Below are 6938 nucleotides of genomic sequence, written 5' to 3'. Positions count from 1 at the left end.
TAATTTTTAAAATTTTTTTAATTTAATCTTTTTTTTATTAGTGAAACACCATGAAGTACATTTATAGACTTATAAATTTTTGTGCTTGGGTTTCAGTTATATAATGATCAAGTACCCATCCCTCCACCAGTGCCCATCCTCCCCCACCACGGGTCCTAGCATCCCTCTCCCCCCCTCCCCCATCCCACCCTGCCGCTGTGGCAGGGCATTCCCCATTGTTCTCTCTCTCTTCTTTTGGGTACTGTGTTTTGCCAGAGAGGCATTGAGTGGCAATCATGTTTGGTCTATAGACTACTTTTAGCATGTCTCTCCCACCCTGGGAGGGTCTTCACAACACCCTTTATTTGGTGCTCTCTTCTCTATCTGAGCTTCCTTTTCACCTAGCACATGTGGCTGGCCTTCAAGTCATGGAGCAAAATTCCTGGTACTAATCTGAGCCATTCCTGGGTGTTAGTCTCCCGTTTTGTTGCTTTATGTTCCCCAGATGAATGCAATCTTTCTGTGTCTATCCCGCTTTTTCTGACTCATTTTGCTTAACATGATACTTTCCATGTACTGACTTCTGTCCACGATCAAGAATCAGGGACGCTATCTCATTTGCCAACGTGTCAAAAATCAGATGGACTGGACATGTAATGAGATTTAGAGACGACTGCTGGACTAGAGTCGTTACCGATTGGATTCCACGGGACATCAAAAGACCGCGTGGCCATCCACCTACCAGATGGTCAGACTTCTTCATCAAGATCATGAATGATCGGTTTGAGGCTCTTTGCATTCCTGGAACGAACAGACGCCATTGGGCTACACTAGCACACAACAGGGACAAATGGAGATGTTACTGGTGCCCGCTTGAACAAATCGATGATTAACGGGAAGTCAAGTGATCAAGTGATTAAGTGAATCACTGTGAGATAGTTACAAGCTTTCATGTTTGGGTTACAATCACACAATGATCAAACCTACATCCATCCACCAGTGCACATTCCCCACCACCAATATCCCCAGTATCATCCCCTTTCCCACCCTCCCCCTGCCTCCATGGCAGACATGATTCCCCATACTCTCTCTCTACTTTTGGGCATTATGGTTTGCAAGACAGACACTGAGAGGTTATCATGTTTGGTCCTTTATCCACTTTCTGCACACATCTCCCATCGCAACCATTTCCTTCAGCCATCTTTTTCTTAGCGATCCCTTCTCTATTCCAGCTGCCTTCTCCCCTTTGCTCATGAGGCAGGCTTCCAGCTATGAGCAATCTATCTGTCCCATGTATCTACTATCCTTAGGTGTCAGCCTCATGTTATGTTGTTTCTCCATCTTCATTTTGATGGTACTGGTTGGCGTGTGTGTAATCTTTCTGTAATGGAAGGATTGCAATAGATTACACTCTGTAAAGTAAGTGCTTCAGTTTTTAAGAAGGTAAATTGATTGCTCATTTTCATTTTGCCATTTCTCCAAAGCCATTGTAAAAAACAAAAGATAGAAGCAGTTAACCTAGAATGAAAAGTTCAGGACAAGGGCAAAGAATGGTAGGTCACCGTGGATGGGAGTTTAATATTTTTTGGAAGGAAGAGAATATGAATTAAGGAGGAAGGGAACCCAGAACATGCTTAGATGGTAGTAGTCAAATGGGAGCTAGGAAACTGGAAGAGGTGGTAGATTCTACTTCAATCCATGGGATAAAATAGGAGGAATGAAAACAAAGAAAATCTTATAAAATAATTGTACAGGAGGGGCCCCACAGCTCTGTATGCAGAATGACATGTTTAGGATTGTCCTCTAATCAAATCAGTGAACTAACTACGTAACCATAGTTGTTGATTTATTCTTTCTAACTTTAAGCTGTCATTGAAATTGCCTCATACAATTGAGCAGACTTCCTCATCAGAGATCCCCCAAAGAAGAAGAGGGACTTTTTGGAAATAGATTTCTTTGCACAACAGCAGAAAAAGGTCACACAGACCCATTCTAGTTTCTGATCTTGACTATGAATGAACTTCATCAGACCAAGCATAAAATCAAAAGTGTCTTTTGTCATAGGATAAAAACCAGCTATGTGGAAAATAAAGAGTAAGGTATTATGTATCAATTAAGGTGTATTCATCTGTTAAGTAACAGAAAACTCAACTAAAATGAACCTGAGCAAGGAAGGCATTTGTGTTTTCCTTATAAAGTAAAACCAGGAGAGAGGAGGGTTTATAGCAATGTCATCAAGGACTTGGGTTTTCAACTTTCTCCATCACTGCCCACAGGATGATAATGTTTGCTTTCCTTGTGATTACTATGGAAACAGGCACTGCTACAATAATATGGCTTGTAAACTTGAAAATTTTAATTTATATACCTTCATCATAGGATCCTTATTAGTAGTGTGAATACCTTTTACATTGATGTCCCAGGAGATTTTCCCTAGGGTCTCATGAAGTGAGTCTTATCATTTATGAGGTCACTAGAAATGAGAATGAGATCATTTTGACTGGCTTAGATGAGAGTTCTTAGCTTTGGCACTAATGACATTTTGGACTATATGCTTCTTTATTGTAAGAGGATGTCCCAACTCTTATAGAATGCTTGGCAGCGTCTACATAAAGTCATAAAGCATTCTGGATGGGCATCTTCACAATTGATCTCAATTAGATCCTGAAAGACAGTTAATAGTGAGTCTCCTGGAGAACAGACCCAGACCAAAGATCATGGGGTCTGCACACAGAGAGCTGCATCTCAGTGGGTTGCTATAGTGAGATTTGGTACAGACAGTGAAATATACACTGTATATTTCCTGTCCTGCTATTCCCCAGTCTGGTGGGTATTTGGCTATTTTGTTTTGGTTTTTATTTGTTTTGTTTCCTTTGCTTTTCGGTTATTGCACCTTCTACACTGTGAAGACAAACTGTTTTGCACCACAGATCATTTGACCCCCAAGGAGAACTAAATACACCTGGCAGAGGAGAGACCATCAATCAGTTCGTGGACCTCAAACTTGATGTAGTAATGAAATGAGACTCTGTGAGTATCTCCATGGGTGAAGGGGTGAGTGTTTTCTGTTAGTATTCAGTGAATATTGATAAGCCAAAGGATTATTCAACCTCTCCTTTGACAGTCCTTCATTTTACAGTTCCCTATCTCTGGTGTAGAGGTTATAAATATGGTACTGACTCCTTGGGGGTCAGATTCAGATTTTTGCATAGTGAAACGTAGGCATGCAGCTCAGTTCTGCCTAGTAAACATAAGCAGAAGTTTCTAAAGGAGAACACTATGGGAAATCATTGCCTTTACTGCAAAAGACACAGATATGTCGGACCCCAGCCTTCTCTTTACATCTCTACTTCCTCCTTTCTGCATCACAAACGTGATTTCTTGAACTAGAATCATCTTGATCAATAGGATAACAAGCTGGCCCACCCAGGTTTAGTGGGTCAGCAGCATCCAGGTCCTCCATGTTATTTTCCACTGTATCGGTTTTGATCTGCCTGTCTCAAATGTAGATTTACTGATATTTGAGCAAATTTTTGTTTTGTTTTACTTTGGTTCAGTGATTAGGGTTTGATCCTAATTGTGCTCGGGGACCATGTGGTGCCATGGGTTGAATTTGGGCTTTCTGCATATAAAGCACATCCTCTAGTCTGTGAGCTATCTTTTCCATCTGATATTTGAGCAGATTTTAAGTCAGCAATTTGAGTCTTATAAGCTATTTGAGACTGAACATCCATTGATTAGTAACATTAAAGAAGGTACATTGTAGATTAAAGGGTGGGATTAAAGATAAAGATGCTAATAGCTTCACCTTAGATACTATGAGCTGAAACTAGACTTATGTCTTTGGAACCTGGTATATCTATGGTTATACTTAGCAATTACACAGCTTTCTTCATATCTTTTGTTGTTGTTTATTAATCCCAATATTTTTCTACTGTGTATAGAGTAGGCCAGGACATTCTTGCCTTATCACCTAGATTGACATAAGTGGGCCAATCAAAATATAACAACCAAAAAGTTCTTGGATCTGAGATTCTAAGTATGACATTGAAATAATTTTTTTGATATTCAAATCAATTGGTAAGAGCCAGACTTTTTGAGAAAAAAAGCAAAACAATAAAAAAAAGTCACTGAATTCCCAAAACTGAGCCTTGAGTATTCAAAGAAAAATCTCTGAAGGAGTTTGCTTGCAGGGGTAAAAAGATTAAAGGTTAGGGGTGAGCAAGTAGCACTGTAGCACTGTCCTCCAGTTGTACATCAATTTGCTAGAGTGGGAACCAGTAACGTCTCCATTATTAGACTTGTTACTGTTTTTGACATATCATATATGCCATGGGGAGCTTGCCAGGCTCTACCATGCGGGCAGGATACTCTTGGTAGCTTTCCAGGCTACCAAGAGAATAATTGAAACTTCACTGTATAATTAAAACCCAAGCACAAAATTTTGTAAGTCTACAACTGTACCTCATGGTGTTTCACTAATAAAAAATTTTTTTTAAAAAAGACAGTTTTCTTACCAATATTCCTCAGTCTTTTTACATATGAGATAGACAACTGTGCTGCATACTGGTAACCAAGGTGGTAGACCAGTAGTCTCCAACCTTCCTAAACTTCAGTTCAGCATTGGTCCAAGGACAATGGTTGAAGAGAGCGGAAGCTAATGACTCAGGGAACTGAGATAGAGCTCTGTACTGGGAATTGTAGCAGAGGCCAAGGTAAAGATAGTCCTGCAAGTTTACAGTCTCTGCATACTCACAGAAGAGAATCAGAAAAGTATTCATTCCCCTAAAAGGGCCACAGAATGGTTAAGAAAGTGAATGGATCTATAGGAATCTCTTATCAGGACACAGTTCATACAAACCATATGTACTACTAACCAGAGATCAAAGGAGTGGGGCCATCAGCTCAATAGATGTGAGCAGAGAAGCCAGGGACCAAAAAGCAGGAAATGCCAAGCAGAGAGACTGAGGTCAGTGATAGACAGATACTACTTTACCTCTATTGCTTAGTGCCATGTCAGTCATCCAGATATGTCCTGCCCTCCCAGGCCAAGTGGATGGAAAAAGAAGAATTAGGTCTGACTTCACAGCATTTTTATAAAAAATGACCGACTTTGCTGGGAATTAACAGTGATTGGGTTTCTGTCAGCTAGTGCAATAGGGTCTTTTTAGTGACAGAAACTAAAAAAAAATAATACTTTTTGATTCTTAAGAACTTAGTTTGAGAAAATTGAGCCTGCTATAGAATAAATTGAGGCATACATATATTATTTAAAGTAATTAAAGATAAACAAGCAAAGAAATGATCAGACACATCAGATGTTATAAGAAGGACAAGGTAAGAGAAGGAAAGATGCTTGTAAAAATTAATTAAATCCTCATCTTTCATTGGGCAAGATAATGGGCTACATATAAACTAGATGCATTCAGAAATCGCATTAATATGTTTTAGCATTTTTAAGGAACAGGCTCAAGAATGAAAAAAAAAACCAGTTAAGCAGCAAACAATTTTTTTCAAGGGAGGGACTGAGGGTAGGTAGGAGATGCTTATCTGAAATTGTTCTTTACTATTTTTTCCCTTACAATATGCTCATGTTACTTTGATATAAATTGAACAATAGGCTGAGTGTTTGTGTGTGTGCGTATAGTGCAGTGGTATTTGCTAATTGTGTGCATATACACACACATACACACAAACACAAAATATGCCTCTGTGTCAGATAAGAGAACTCTCATGCTTTGGGGAGTGGTTTTGTCAAGATCTCCAGAAATTTATGAAATGCAGAAATACAGGCAAGTATGGTAACCACAGGTCTAAAGCAAGCTTATATGGCTAGGCAGGATATAGAAGAGAAAACCAGGTAACTCAAATCTTAGGTAGCAAGATTTTTCAAATACTATTGTTGTGAGGGAAATGATAGCAAACATTGTGTCATGTCAGTTGGAGCTGGTGTATGATAAATGTGGAATTTGAATTATCTTTGTGTGAAATATATTGGGATGTATGTACTCTCTCTCTCTTTCTCACTTTCTCTATCACCCCTTCCCCCCCACCCCAGCCCCATTTCCTCACCCATGGGATTTAGGACTAACTTGTGTCTAAGCCACTAATCATCATAATTTTCTCCCTTGGCCCTGGGGTCTTATAAACTCATCACAGACCCCTGTCATGTCTACGATATGTTCTAACTTTCTCACTCTATCTATGGCTCCTCAAGGAGCAAGGGCTGACAGATGACAGGAAATCATGAGGATCATCAGGCAGGGGTCTGCAGGACCCATAGCAAACGAACAGTTCCTACAACAAAGGGTCATGACTTAAGAAGTGTTTAGGGGCCAGGGTGATAGATAGTACAATGGGTAGCATGCTTACCTTGCACATGGCCAACCTGGGATTGATGCCAGGTACTCCATATGGTTCCCTGAGTCTTGTCAGGAGTGATTCCTAAATACAGAGCCAGGAGTAAACAAACCAACCAAAAAAGAAGCAAAAACAACCACCACATCACTGTATCCTATTGTCTTGGGACTCATGTGACCCCTGTGCAATGACCTTAAATCACATGTTTCCAACATCTGTAGCCTGCAGCTTTCATCATCTTCCTGGGCTGCTCAGGGATTATTCTTGCTTTAAATAGAACTCAGGAGGACCTCACACATGCAGCGGAAATGTGCTCTACTGCTTGTGTCATATCCCTGCCCTCTAGGACGGGTATTTAACCTGGGATCAGAGTTCAATCACAGGCTTTGAAAAGGAAGGTCAGGGCTCCATTTCTTCTGGAACCCAAACCAGTTCAACTTGGCTAAGGGCTGGGAGCAACAGTTAGTGGAGCTGATGAAAATGATCGGCCTGAACGTTTTCCTCAACATATTTGCCAAACCTCTTGAAAATCAGAGAACAGGCTGAACTTTTTCAAATGGATTTCCACCCATGACACTGAGGGTATAATCACGCTGTTC

This window comes from Sorex fumeus, unplaced genomic scaffold (assembly GCF_029834395.1).
Source record: "Sorex fumeus unplaced genomic scaffold, SorFum_2.1 ptg000240l, whole genome shotgun sequence".
NCBI lineage: Eukaryota > Metazoa > Chordata > Mammalia > Eulipotyphla > Soricidae > Sorex > Sorex fumeus.
The sequence above is the reverse complement of the archived record's forward strand: the minus strand, read 5'-3'. Positions refer to the sequence as shown.